Here is a 14,537-nt window from a genome sequence, read left to right as displayed (position 1 = left end):
TTTCTGCCTTATTACAACTTAGCTTTACAAGTCTATATTTTGTGCCATGTGATTTATAAAAAATTCAGATTCCATCCAAATTTTACTATATATATATACATATATATACATATATATATATATATATACATATATATGTATCATCATCATCATTCCGTTGATTGTCGAATCTCTTGAGCGGTCTCAATAACGTCTCCATTTGTCCAATCCCTGAAATTCTAGAAGCCTCTTTCCACTCAGCCTTCCCAAAGATGACTCATTGGAGGCTCCCCCAGGGTCAGGGTAACGAGACCCAGCTTGTTACTGACTTTGGCATATGAATACGTCATGGGAAGCTTGCAAGGCTCTCCCGTGTGGGCAGGAAACTCTCAGTAGCTTGCCAGGTTCTCCCAGAGGGAGAAGTAGGTTATAAGATATCGTTTCTGGGAGCTTGCTTTTAAGTCTTTGGATGTTGGCTGTTGATGGGATTACACACACCTGGGTTCCTCTGCCAGTATCTTTATGCATGAGGCTTGTCCGAAAGTATGGAAAGGGGCCTTGAGCATGGCTGTGACTAGTTTCCGGAGGTCTTTGGCTGTCGGGAACTCTTCTCTAGGCTGCGAGGGAACCTGGAGATCATCTCCTCCGATATAACGTAAGGACTCTCTTTCTCTCTTTTATGAACAGGGGACACTCCTGGTGATTCTTATCTTAGGGCTTACTCCTAGCTCTGTACTTTAGGGATCACTCCTAGTGGTGGTTGGAGGACCACTAAGGATGCCACAGATCAAACCTGGGTCAGCCCTCTCTACTATCTCTCTAGCCACTGGGCTTTGTTCTTGTTTCTTTATTGTTTTTTTTTTTGGTGTTTTGTGTGTGTGTGTGTTTGTGTGTGTGTGTTTTTGTGGTACTGGTGGTGGTTTTGAAAGATGAAAGTTGGGCCATTCCTGTAGAAGCTTAGTCTGGTATGAAGTGGCTTATCACCTACACTCTTGGGGGCGTGGGGAAGGGGTTAATAATTGTATAACTTATTCCAGTGATGACCATATGCCACCAGATACACCCTAAACAGTTCACACTGGCTTACACTGGCCCTCCACTGAGGTTCAAATTCAGGGCCTTGATCATGCCAGCTCTGTGACCTACCACTCTCATTATCTCTCACGCCCAGGGCTCTTTTTGTTGATGCTTTTCCTGTGGAAATGTATGCCTATACGTGTTTACCAGGCACAATCTATGGCTAACAACAAACTAAATACCTTTTATTGGACATCTGATTCTGGGGTGCTTCCTTAACTAAATGGAAATGTTAATGACAAAACGTATCTTAAAGAGAACAAAAGTTAGAAACCAGAAACTTTGTAAGTTTCAAATTTAGGCTCAAAGTTAGAAACTGGAAATTTAGAAGTTAGAAATAAAATATCTCAGCAGCCCATGAACTTTTTATAAAATTGGAATATTGGACACTTAAAAAGAGGCATATGCAATATTAAGCTTTTTAAAAATTGTATAATTTTGTTGCATGGGGGAGCTGGCAGAGAAACACAGATGTGTGGGACGCAGGGCCAAGAACTACAAGGCTGCTAGAATTGGGACTGGGCCTCTTCCGCCCAGATCCCCCATTTTCAAGAAGTTAGGTAGTCAGGTAGTCGCACCCAGAGACTGCCCCTGGTGCCATGTAATCCCATCAACAGCCAACATCCAGAGACTATAAAACCAAGCTTCCAGAAGCTTTGCAGCAACACAACATCTAATAGCCTAGTTCTACCTCTTGGAGAACCTGACGAGGTACCAAGAGTCTATTACCCACTTAGGAGAGCCTGGCAAGCTCTCCATGGTATATTCATGTCCGAAATACAGTAACAGATATATACATAGCTCTCAGAGAGCCCAGCAAGCTACCCAGAGTATCCTGCCCCATAGCAGAGCCTTGCAAACGACCCATGGCATATTCGATATGCGAGAAACAGTAACAATAGGTCTCATTCCCCTGACCCTGAAAGAGCTTCCAATCGTTGGGAAAGACGAATAAGTAGAGGCTGCTAAAATCTCAGGGCTGGGAACTTGAAACAGCGGGACACCTGGGCAGTCTCGGGCCGGGGCCAGAGCTCGGGTTCCGGCCGAGATTCGACCTGGGTGGCCATGCCTTTGCACAACCGCGTGGATGCGGAACGAGCAGGAGCCAGAGCCAGCTGGCTTGGGATTCCAGCGAGGGTTTGCAACCATATATGCAGACTGTGAACTAAGCTTTTGCCCCACGCCAGCTAATGGAGGAAATATCCTTCTTCCTTGGTCTCTCTTCCCTCCTGGAGGAGGCGTGGTGTCCGATATTTTATGGGTCCTTTGAGCAGGTATGAACTTTGTGGCACGGGAAAAAAATGTGCTTTGAACTTGAAACAGCGGGACACCTGGGTAGTCTCGGGCTGGGGCCGGAGCTCGGGCTCCGGCCGAGATTCAACCCGGGTGGCCATGCCTTGGCACAGCCACATGGATGCGGAACGAGCAAGAGCCAGAGCCAGCTATATGACTTGGGGTTCCAGCGAGTGCTTGCAACCATTTATGCAGACTGTGAACTAAGCTTTTGCTCCATGCTGCTCCAGGAAGGGAAATGATTCAATTTACAACTTAAATCTCCCTGGACTTAATTACTAAAATACAGAAATTGTAATTACTAAAACACAGTAGCGGCCGCACGACTTTTTATCTCTTCATTCTCATCAGTGGAAAACTAATTATCAAATATTTCCTTGTCAATAGAGCTGTATTTTTGGAGGATAAATTCCAACAAAAATAGTGAGTCTGTGTTGAAACTCCAACAACAATAGTGAGTTTTGTGTTGAAATATGGAATGTAATCAAGGTAAAGAGAAAAGGAAGTGAAATTTATCAGTTACGCGGGGGGGGGTTGGGGGGTGAGGTGTGGGATGTATACTGGTTTTTTGTTTTGTTTTTGTTTTTATTGGTGGTGGAATATGGGCACTGGTGAAGGGATGGGTGTTTGAGCATTGTATAACTGAGACATAAGCCTGAGAACTTTGTAACTTTCCACATGGTGATTCAATAAAATAAATTTTAAAAAAATGTAACTCACATCATGTACAAATTAGCTGCAAACTGATCAAAACTAATTAAGTGTATAAACCTTAGAGAAGGAAAAAGAAGGAACAATTATGAACTGGTGGGAGGCAAAGATTTCATAAAATATTTGTCAATGAGCACAAGCTATTAAATGTGATGAACTGGTACAAATTCTCATCAAATTTAAATTTTCTGTTTAAAATATAATCAAATAATGAAGATATATGATTTAATTAAAAAAAAGAAAAAAAAGAAAATTTCAGGGCTGAACCTAATAGAGACATTAGTGGTGTCTGTCTGCTTAAATAAATTGACGAACAATGTGATGACAGTGATACAGTGATATAGTTAAAATCATTTATTTTTAATTATATAAATCCTGTTACTATCTAGTTTTTTTGAAAAAACTATTTTAAGTTATGACAGGAAGCCTTTTTTTTTTTCCTACTAATTCTCAGGGGTGGAGAGATAGCACAGCAGATAGGGTGTTTGCCTTGTACATGGCCCACCCGGATTTGTTTCCTCAATCCATCTAGTAGAACCTGGCAAGCTACCCATACTTATTCAATATTCCAAAAACAGTAACAACAAGTCTTACAATTGTAAGTGTGTGTGTGGAGATGTTACTGGTGCCCACTTGAGTAAATTAATGAACAATGGGATGATGGTGACAGTGTAGTGCTACTGCTTCTCAGATACAAGTTCATAATTTTGTAGTTTTCTCTGTAAATGCAGTTTGAAATCCCTTCAAACTGTACTTATCAGTTATCATTAGGATGCCTTTAGGAATTGAATATATGAGATATCTTCAGAAATATCACCTGCATATACAGAAGCCTCCTTAGAGGTCTAGTTCTCTTTGGCAGCTCTCTATGCTTTTAGATTCTGCTAGCCCCAAATCTTCCCTTGGTTTATTTTGCCAGGATTAGAAGTTACTCTTAAAATTATTACTCATGATTAATTCAGGGTTCTGTTTCAGATCAATCCTGAATTTTAAATTCCCTCAGAGTTGTCTTGTACAGTTCTATATTTCCAACTGGAGACTTGTGGTATGTTTAATTTTCAGTATCATTATGTTTATTTCTGTGTGTTTTTATCTTTGTAGCTAAACTAGCAAAACCTGAGGATTGACAACATGAATGCCTTGTTGGTCATTGGCAGAACATTATTATGCAGAAGCAAAAAAATATTTTTAATTATAACTAAAACTTTCTCCTGATAATTTGAAATTTCATTTAAATATGTTACAAAAGTGTCTAGTAGTGTGCATGATTTTCATGCGACACATGGTTTGCCATTTTCACAACTTCAAATTTTATCTGTTATTATCTTTTTAAATTTTTGTTTCCTGTCATATGGGTTTTTCTCAATCACACGGTTATTTATTTTCTTTGTACTGTTCACTTACAGGGCAGCCTTCTTTTTCCAATGTTCCCAATTTGAGATCTTGCCAATTGATATCATAATGCAAGGCTATTCTCTCGTGTGCTTAATAATTGCAGCTTCTCTATTTTATATTATTTGAAAATTATCCTTTAAATTTTAAATGAAATTATTAAATGGGATCATTAAACAGAATCAATTATAGGAGGAACTATGTCTGCATATGTAAGTGGAAAGATAATTTAGCCACTGTGCTGCCTTTACCCTATTCTCTCATTATTTAAAATCCCTAAAGGAGGAAAGACAAATAGAATTCCAATGGGAAAGTTTCCATGTAATCACTACAAACAAGCACTCTGTTCCATAAGGACCCACTCTGAAACAGTCTGCCAGTGACAGTGTCATGAGACTCAGCATGAGATTAGGCATGCAAATGTGATTTGTCAATTCTAAAGCACTTTAAAAAAATCTAAAGCCTCTGTTAATGTTTTTGTGTTTGAGCCATTTATTGTTCCATAACATCTTACTTTTTGTATTTCTTATAAATATTGTTGTTTTAATTTAATATCTGGTTACCTTGAAATCCATAGTCAATGGTTAATTTGTTTTGATCACAGTGCAGTTCTTTTTTTTTTCATTTTTGTATTTCTCTTTGTTTATGTATTGTGCTTGATTAGTGCGTATGTTCTTGTTTTTCTTTAAGTAATATATTTTCTGATAGATTTTGTATATACTGTTTTGTCATTTCCAATAACTTTTCCATAGGAATGATCTTATGAATACTAACTTCAACATTATTTCAGTCTCTATTCAGGTGTTATTATTCAAAGTGTTTGCTCCAGAATAAATAGTACTCTAAACACCTTCCAGTCCTATATAGATAAAATAGGTAGATAGATAAATAGGTAGATAGATAAATGGGTAGATAGATATCCTATATATCCTATATATCTATAAATATGGTTGGAGTGATAGCACAGTGGCAGGGCATTTGCCTTGCATGCAGCTGACCCGGGTTCGATTCCTCCGCCCCTCTCATAGAGCTCGGCCAGCTACCAACAGTATCTCGCCCACACAGCAAAGCCTGGCAAGCTCCTCATGACATATTCAATATGCCCAAAACAGTAATAGCAAGTCTCAAAATGGAGACATTATTGGTGCCCACTTGAGCAAATCAATGAGCAACAGGATGACTGTGACTGTGACAATTTCTATTGAATATATATTATAGAGCTTGGTGTTATCTAACAAGCATCTATACTACGTCAAGCAGGCAGTAATTTTATTATTCAATTACCAATTACTCTGTGTTCCCACAAACCATTACAGTGTCTAATATGCAATGACAGAAACTATATAAGCATGTTTATATGGATGAATATGTATTTATAATTGCATATTTGCAATTCCATTTGCATATTCTCTTTAGAAATTAGAATTACAAAAAATTTATTCCCAGGAATATAAAAATAAATTAGATATTTTTTATCATCTCTGTATCTCTCCCATATTAGATTGAGGAGGAGGAGTGAAAGGACAGTATGAACAACCTGACTGTTAGAGCAAGTATAATTTTCACAAATTTTGTGAAATGAGGATTTTCTTTTTTTAAGTATTATGAAAACTCATTCCAATCCCACTATGTAAAGAATATATAGGGCCAGAGCCATAGCACAGCGGGAATGGGGATTGCCTTACACGCAATGGAGGTTCAATTCCTCCATCCCTCTTGAGAGTATCCCACCTGCACAGCAGAACCTGGCAAGCTACTCGTGGCATATACGATATGCCAAAAAGAGTAACAAGTCTCACAATGGAGACATTACTGGTGCCCGCTCTAGCAAATCAATGAACAATGGGATGACAGTGAAAGGGCTACAGTGCTATGAAAACTCAGGATTTTCAAATGAGGTCATAAATTAAACTAAAAATAAAACTACATGTTTTGGTTTGTTGCTCATGTATCCTAAATTTTGTCATACGATTTGCTTCTCACAAAAATCTTATGAAAATTAAGAAAATTACTGCTTTTTTCTTAAATTAAAATGTAAGCTTATATTAAAGAGAATATGCAAAGAAACAATTACAAATCTTCAAAAACCTTTGTTGCCCTTTAGTAAAGTTCTGAAATAAGTCCAATTTAAATGTAGATCACTATCTTATTTATATATATTTTCAACATCTTTGACTCATATCTTACTTTCAAATCATATTTTCAAACCTATAACGTGGGATTTTATTAAGAATTTGAACACAGGTTTTGTACAAAAATTCATGATTGAGCTACATTTTGTATGTTTCCACTTTTTTTAAAATTTTATTGACTCACCATGAGATAGTTACAAGCTTTCATGTTTGGGTTACAATAACACAATAATCAAAAAGCCATCCCCACACCAGTGCAAATTCCCCACCAATATCCCCAGTATATCCCCCCTGTTGACTGATTTCTAATTACTCATTGACTGACTTCAGCATGAGAATGAATCAGTTTTGCTAAGAGTTATTGCAAAAATTTTCTATTCCACTGACCACGTGGATGGAATAGAAAAAGATTGAATTTATAGAAAAATATGAATTTTATGTATCTATTGTATAGCAAAATTTTTTACAATTAAAAATAACTTAAAATATGTTGTACCATATCTGCTTTGTTGCTTATCTGAAATAGTTATATTCTCTATCTATATATTTCTTGATGTATATATTGATCTTCCTCAAGAATTTCTAGGTTATATTTTGTCATCTTTTTCTAATTCAAAGAATAATTAATGGAATGAATCATTAGGTAAACATGTAATAATTGTTTATAAAGGTTGAAATATATAATTACAATTTAACTAATTTCATCATCATCATCATCATCATCATCATCTCATTGATCATTGATGTACTCGAGTGGTCTCAGTAACGTCTCCATTCATCTTAGCCCTGAGATTTTTAGAAGCCTCTCTCTTTTTTTTATTAGTAAATCACTGTGGGGTACAGTTACAAACTTATGAACTTTCATGTTCGCATTGAGTTCATATCCCTCCACCAGTGCCCATTCTCCTCCACCAATTTTTCCAGTATCCCTCCCACCACCCTCACCCCAACCCCCACCACCCCAACCTGCCTTTGTGGCAGGGCATTCCTTTTTGTTCTCTCTACTGTTGGGTGTTGTAGTTTGAAATAGAGGTATTGAATGGTCATCATGTTCGGTCTATAGTCCACTTTTGGTACGTGGCTTTCAACCCAAGTGGGTCCTCCCAATATTCTCTGCTAGGTGTTCCCTTCTCTGTCTCTGATGCCTTTTCCCCCAGCATGTGAGGCCAGTTTCCAATCTGTGGGGCAGACCTTCTGGTTCAAATCTCTACTACTCTTCAGTGTTAGTGTCTCATTCTACTTCGATGTTAGTGTCTCATTCTACTACTTTATATTCCACATATGAGTGTGATCTTTCTAAGTCTGTCTCTTTCTTTCTGACTCATTTCACTCAACATGACATTCTCCATGTTGATCCCCTTGTAGGCAAATTTCATGACTTCTTATTTTCTAACAGCTGCATAGTAGTCCATTAGTGTACATGTACAAAACTTTCTTTAACCAGTCATCTGTTTTTGGGCACTCCAGTTTTTTTCAGATTTTGGCAATTGTAAATAGTGCTGCAATAAACATAGAAATGCAGATGTCATTTCTACTATACCTTTTTTCTTTTCCAGGGTATATTCCCAGGAGTGGTATTGCTGGGTCAAATGGGAGCTCAATTTCTAGATTTGTGAGAATCATCCATATTGTTTTCCAAAAGGGCTGAACCAGTCGGCATTCCCACCAGCAGTGAAGGAGAGTCCCTTTCTCCCCACATCCAAGCCAACACTGGCTGTTTTTATTTTTTTTTTTTGGATGTGGGCCAGTCTCTGTGGTGTGAGATGATATCTCATGGTTGTTTTGATCTGCATCTCCCTAATGATTAGTAATATAGAGCATTTTCTCATGTGTCTCTCAGCCGTATGGATTACTTCTTTGGGATAGTTTCTGTTCATTTTATCACCCCATTTTTTGATCAGGTTGGCAGTTTTCTTCTTCTGGAGTTAAACTAGCGTCTTGTATACCCTTTATATCAACCCCTTATCAGATGGATATTGGGTAAATATCCTTTCCCATTTCTGTAGGCTGTCTTTGTACTTTGGTCACTATTTCTTTTGAGGTGCAGAAGCTTCTTAGTTTGAGATAGTCTCATTTATTTATCTCTGTTTTCACTTGCTTGGCCAGTGGTGAGTCATCTTTGAAGACACCATTGGCTTCAATGTCATGGAGGGTTTTGCCGACCTTGTCTTCAATGTACCTTATGGATTGTGGTCTGATGTTGAGGTCTTTAATCCATTTTGATATGACTTTTGTACATGGTGATAGGTGGAGATCTGAACCCATTTTTTGCATGTAGCTGTCCAGTTTTGCCAGCACCATTTGTTAAAGAGGCTTTCCTTGCTCCACTTCACATTTCTTGCTCCCTTATCAAAGATTAGATGTTCAAACAATTGCAGTGGTATGTTCCACCCTGTCCATTGGTCTGAGGCTTTACCTCTGTTCTAGTACCATGCTGTTTTAATTGCTACTGCTTTGTAGTAGGGTTTGAGATTGAGAAGGGTGATGACTCTCTTCGTCTTTTTCCCAAGAATTTCTTTAGCTATTCGTGGGCATTTGTTTTACCATATGAATTTCAGGATTGCTTGATCAATTTCTTTGAAGAATTTCATGGGTCTCCTTATAGGGATAACATTGAGTCTGTATAATGCTTTAGGGAGTATTGCCATTTTGACAATGTTAAGTCTTCCTATCCATGAGCAGGAAATATGCTTCCATTTCCTTGTGTCTTTTATTTCATAAAGTAGGCTTTTGTAGTTTTCTTTGTAGAGATCCTTAACTTCTTTAGTTAGGCTGATTCTGGGGTACTTGATTTTCTGTGGCACAATTGTGAATCACATTGTTTTTTTATTTCTCTTTCCTCTGTCTCACTATTTGCATATAGGAATTCTTTGAGAAAATAAATAAGATTGATAAACCACTAGCAAGACTCACAAAAAAGAGAGAAAGAATCCTGATAAACTGAATCAAAAATGAAAAGGGGGACATCACAACATAAACCAATGAAATTCAAAACATCATCAGAGATTACTTTGAAAGTCTGTATGGCACGAAACAAGAGAACCTAATAGAAGTCTCTCTTTACTCATCCTTCCCTACGGTGCCACATTAGAGGCTTTCTCAGGGTCAGGGGAATGAGACCCATCATTGTTACTGGTTTTGGCATATGAATACATCACAAAGAGCTTGCCAGGCTCTGCCTTGTGGGTGGGGTACTCTTGGTAGCTTGCCGGGCTCTCCGAGAATGATGGATGAATCAAACCTGGGTCGGCCACCTGCAAGGCAAACACCCTACCCACTGTGCTATCGCTCCAGCCCTTGAATATCATCTAGGATAGATAAATGAAATGGTTCATGAAGACACTAACAGTAGTAGTATCTATGAAATGTACCATCTTAATGGAAATATATGGTATTATAAAACATAGGAAGAAAGAAAAAAATAATTTCATTCATATAAAGATAAGATGTAAATCTCTAGGCAGAACAAATTCATTTTTGTTTTGTAGGCTCTGACCTTTGCAAGATTTCTATTGTTCCATAAAGAAATATAAAATATTCAACTTACAAAACCCTATAGCTACACGCCCAGCAGGAATAGTCTAAATTCTTAAATCAATATCTCGACTCACCTAAGGAGATAACTGACACTCTCATCTCACTTGATAAGAACATCTAAACTACAGAATCATTCATTCATATGCCATGTAATGATGAATTCTCACCAAGACACTTACTAAACTCTGATCATTTGCCAGGCATTGAGATAGAGAGTGGTTTTCAAACTTTTACACCTTTGTACAGGCACACGTCCTCAGATCAGCTCTCACAAATCACTGTGTTATAAACACAGTGAGAGAAAATTCATCAAAATACAGCATCTCACTCACCCACTGAGAAAGTAAGATACTGCAGTATGCCTAAAAGCAATTACAGTTTCACTCTATTCTCTCTCTCTCCCTCCCTCCTTCTTTCAGCCTCTCTCTCTCTTCTCTCCCCTTTCAAATTTAATTTCTATAACTGCTACAAAAAAGAAGTTTTAAAACTGTTAATTGATGAAGCTGACCTAATTAGGGAAACCAGGAAAAGCTTTCCTGAGGAAATGACTTTCTACCTAAATATCACATATTTGTAAGTGTTAACTAGAGAAATAAAAGAGGGAAAATACCTTAGGTGAAGCTTGAAGGCTAGGAATCCTTAAGATACTCAGAATAGCCCTTCAAGAAATTCAAATCGTACTAATTTATAATAAATAAATATGATAAAATAAGTAGCACATTAAAGTGTCTTGTTATATATTTTTCTAATCTGAATTGAAATTAAGTTTAAATATAATTACCATAATGTTTATTTAATATTTTACACACATGTAGCATATAAACCAAGTTTGAAAATTTTCCTTGATTTAGCAACATTTTTGCTTTTCAAAGCAAATGGATTAGTGTAATTATCTTTCAGGACTAAATACTACTTTGACCTAGTTAGAAAGAAAATAAATCAAAACCAAAGAAAACCATTTACTATTACATGCAATAAATATTAAAAGTGTTATTATACATGTGTATATGTAGACAGCTCATAGTTAATGGAGATAGTACATATGTTTCAAAGAGGAAAGCAATTTTTTTTAAAAAGTGGTCATTATAAAACATGAGAGGTTTATCATTCACCTTTTTAGTGTTCCAAAATTCTTTAACTACCCACTATTGATAATGTAGACAACAAAATGTCCATTTGAAATACATTAAGACTGCTAAAATAATAAAACAGGTATCACTTGTATCACTTGTCACTTTTTGACCCGTTGATCTTCGATTTGTGAGAGTGGGTGCCAGTAAAGTCTCCATTTGTCCCTGTGCAGCCCAATGATATATTCTTGCTCCAGGAACAGGAAGAGCCTCAAATCCTTCATTCAGGGATTTGACAAAGAAATCTGACCATCTAGTTGGTGGGCGGCCACGAGGTTTTCAGACACCCCATGGAATCCAGTCGGTAACAGCTCTAGTCAAGCAGTCGTCTCTTAATCGAATTACCTGACCAGCCCATCTGATTTTTGATGCCTTGGCAAACAAGACAGTGTCCCTGATTCTTGACCTTCGTCAGAGGTCAGACCACTGGATTCCTGTTCTCACTTGAGACACGATACGCCTAGCATAGCTTTTTCAATTTGTCTTTGGGATATATGAATAGCATTCTCATCCTGTTTGCATAGGGCCCAGGTCTCTGAGGCATATGTTAGTGCAAGAAGAATGGTGGAATCGAAAAGATGTGCCTGGAGTTGGAGGTCCTTCATTCTCTTAACCACTTCTTCGACACTCTTGAAGGCATTCCACGCTGCTCTCTTCCTCCTGCACAGTTCTGGCGCCAAGTCGTTCCTCATGTTGATTTCTCGACCCAGGCACACATAGCTGCTGCATTCAGAGATGTTTGTTCCATTGAGAGCAAATGAAGCTTCAGGGACTAGTTAGTTTTTCATGAGCATCGTCTTGTTGAGATTCAGCTGCAATCCGACCTTTCCACACTCACGGTCGAAGTCAACCAGCATTTGTGCCGCTTGGCTAATATTTGGTGTTAAGAACAATGTCATCAGCAAAGCGGAGGTGGTGTAATTGCCGACCATATATCTTCACTCCCATTCCATCCCATTCCAGTAGTCACATGAGGTTCTTGAGGGTGGCACTGAACAGTTTCAGTGAAATGGTTTCACCCTGCTGCACCCCTCTCTTTACATCAATGATCACTTCACTGTAGAATGGTGAGATCCTGGTGGTGAATCCACAATACAGCTCTCGGAGGATTTTAATATACTGAGTTTGAACGCCCTGTTTGGCCAGGGCTTTGATGACCACTTCAGTCTCAACAGAATTGAAGGCCTTCTTTAAGTCGATGAATGTCAGACAGAGTAGCATCTTGAACTCTCTCGAAACTTCATATGGTCTATCGTGCTCAATCCCTTTCGGAACCCGGCTTGCTTGTATGGTTGTCCTTCATCTAGTGCTCTGCCTATTTTATTCAGGATGACATGAGTAAACAACTTGTAGATGACAGAGAGCAGGTAGATTGGGCGATGGTTGTCGATGTCGTGGATGCTTCCTTTCTTGTACAACAGAGCAGTCCTTCTGGTTTTCCACTGAGACGGAAACTTGCATTCAGACAGGTAGCGTGTAAAGAGCCTAGCCAGTGTGTTGATGAGTACTGGCGGCAGATAATTCAGGTGTTCGGGTCTGACCATGATCGGGCCAGGTGCTGTACGCATCTTTACCAAAAAATGGCTTGTTGGATTTCAGAATGGAGGATGTTGGGAATGACATATCCATCCTGCGGAATTTTGTATGTGTGCAGATGGACATGGTTGTCAAAGAGATCCGAGTAGAAGTCATGAATAATCCTCTCCATTGCCTTTCTGGAAGATGTGATAGATCCATCGGGACATCGGAAGGCAGTCATCTTAGTCTTGCAGTTGGCAAAGGATAGGCGATCTTTAAGAATACTTTTCCCGGCTTCTGCTGCACTGGCCAACAGTGTTGATCTTCTCTCTTTGAGGTATTTCTTTATCGCATCTCTGCACCGCTTTGTGAGCTTGGACATTCGCTTGTGTTTGCCTGAGGTTCGCACCAAACCACGTTGATGAATGAGCTCAAGAGTTTCCGAAGACAGGTGTCTGTTTGTGGCTTTCTCACTCTTGGCATTCTTCGTACAGTCATGGAGGTGCTGAACCAGTCGATCATATTCTTCATCGATGTTTCAAAGTTGTCAAGTATGGCATCTTCGCACGATGCTGCAATAGTGCCAAAGAGCTCCCAGTTGGTGGTCATTCTGGGAGTTGCCTTCTTAGACTTAAATTTTGCAGACCTTTCTCCCCGCTCTGTGAAGAAAAATTTTGCACGATGGAGATGGTGGTCCGATCCCGTTTGGAATTTTGGTACAACAGCGACATTGGTCAGGCAGTACCTTCAATTGAATATGATGTGGTCAATTTCATTGTGGAACTGTCCACCGGGAGACTCCCATGTACAGCATTTAGATTTGGCCCTCTGGAACTGTGAGTTATCACAGATTGTCTTGGTCGACATGATAAATTCAGACAGTCTCTCACTCACACATGGGTCCCAATGTGGAGTTCTTCAGGTAACCTTCTAGGACCTATCTTGGCAATAAAATCACCAACAATGATCTTGTAGAAGCTGTGGTCTTCTTTATAGAACTTCTCCAGTTCCATATAGAACCTCTCAATTTCTTCTTCGTCATAGTAGACAACAAAGATAGAAACTGTAGGAAGTGAGCCACATCTATTTAAACGTAATCGTCCGATTTGAGTTGTTAGGCATTCGCATGAATCAAAGCTCATTGCCAAGTTCGTGTTGACAAGGACACCAACGCCACCAATGCCTCTGTTGTCGCATGTTCCGAGGAACAATTCTTCTCCAGTGTCGAAAATGGTATGATGTGATTGATGTCTTCTCATTTTAGTCGGACCAATGATGTCATACTTTATCTTCTGCACTTGCACCATCGGATCCTTGATGGATGCTTCTGATGTCAGCGTACATGCATTGAAAGTGCAGACAATCATTTTTGTCTTTCTTCGTTTGGGCAGTCTAGTTTGTTCCCGAGATTTATTCAGCCTCTCCTTGCTCAACTTTCTTAACGCTGCCATATTGGGGGCTCTTTTGGACATCCGCTACCCAGCCACCGCCACGCTCCAGGTTGCTCTCCGGACTGTGCGGCTGCGAAGCGGCCATGCAACACACCATAAGACACTAATACCCATTATTACTGCACCACATTTGATAGGGTTCAAATTTGGTGTGAACCACAGAAACACCTCTAGGGCGATTGGAGGCTGCCCTAAAAGCCTCCGTCTCTCTTGGAGAGCCTGGCAAACTACTGAGAGTATCCTGCCCGCACTGCAGAGCCTAGCAAGCTACACATGGCATATTCAATATGCCAACAACAGTAAGAACAATTGGCCTC

The 14,537-nt window shown here is 39.0% G+C and overlaps 1 pseudogene; it reads right to left on the bottom strand.

Moving 5' to 3' along the window:
* The window catches only part of LOC105942851 (craniofacial development protein 2-like), a 106,512-nt pseudogene extending 92,376 nt beyond the window's left edge, over window positions 1–14,136 (bottom strand).
* Between the last annotated feature and the right edge of the window lie 401 nt (window positions 14,137–14,537).

The sequence above is a fragment of the Sorex araneus genome, chromosome 4 (assembly GCF_027595985.1).
Source record: "Sorex araneus isolate mSorAra2 chromosome 4, mSorAra2.pri, whole genome shotgun sequence".
NCBI classification, from domain to species: domain Eukaryota; kingdom Metazoa; phylum Chordata; class Mammalia; order Eulipotyphla; family Soricidae; genus Sorex; species Sorex araneus.
Note: the sequence above shows the minus strand (reverse complement) of the source record. Positions and strands in the feature narration are given on the sequence as shown.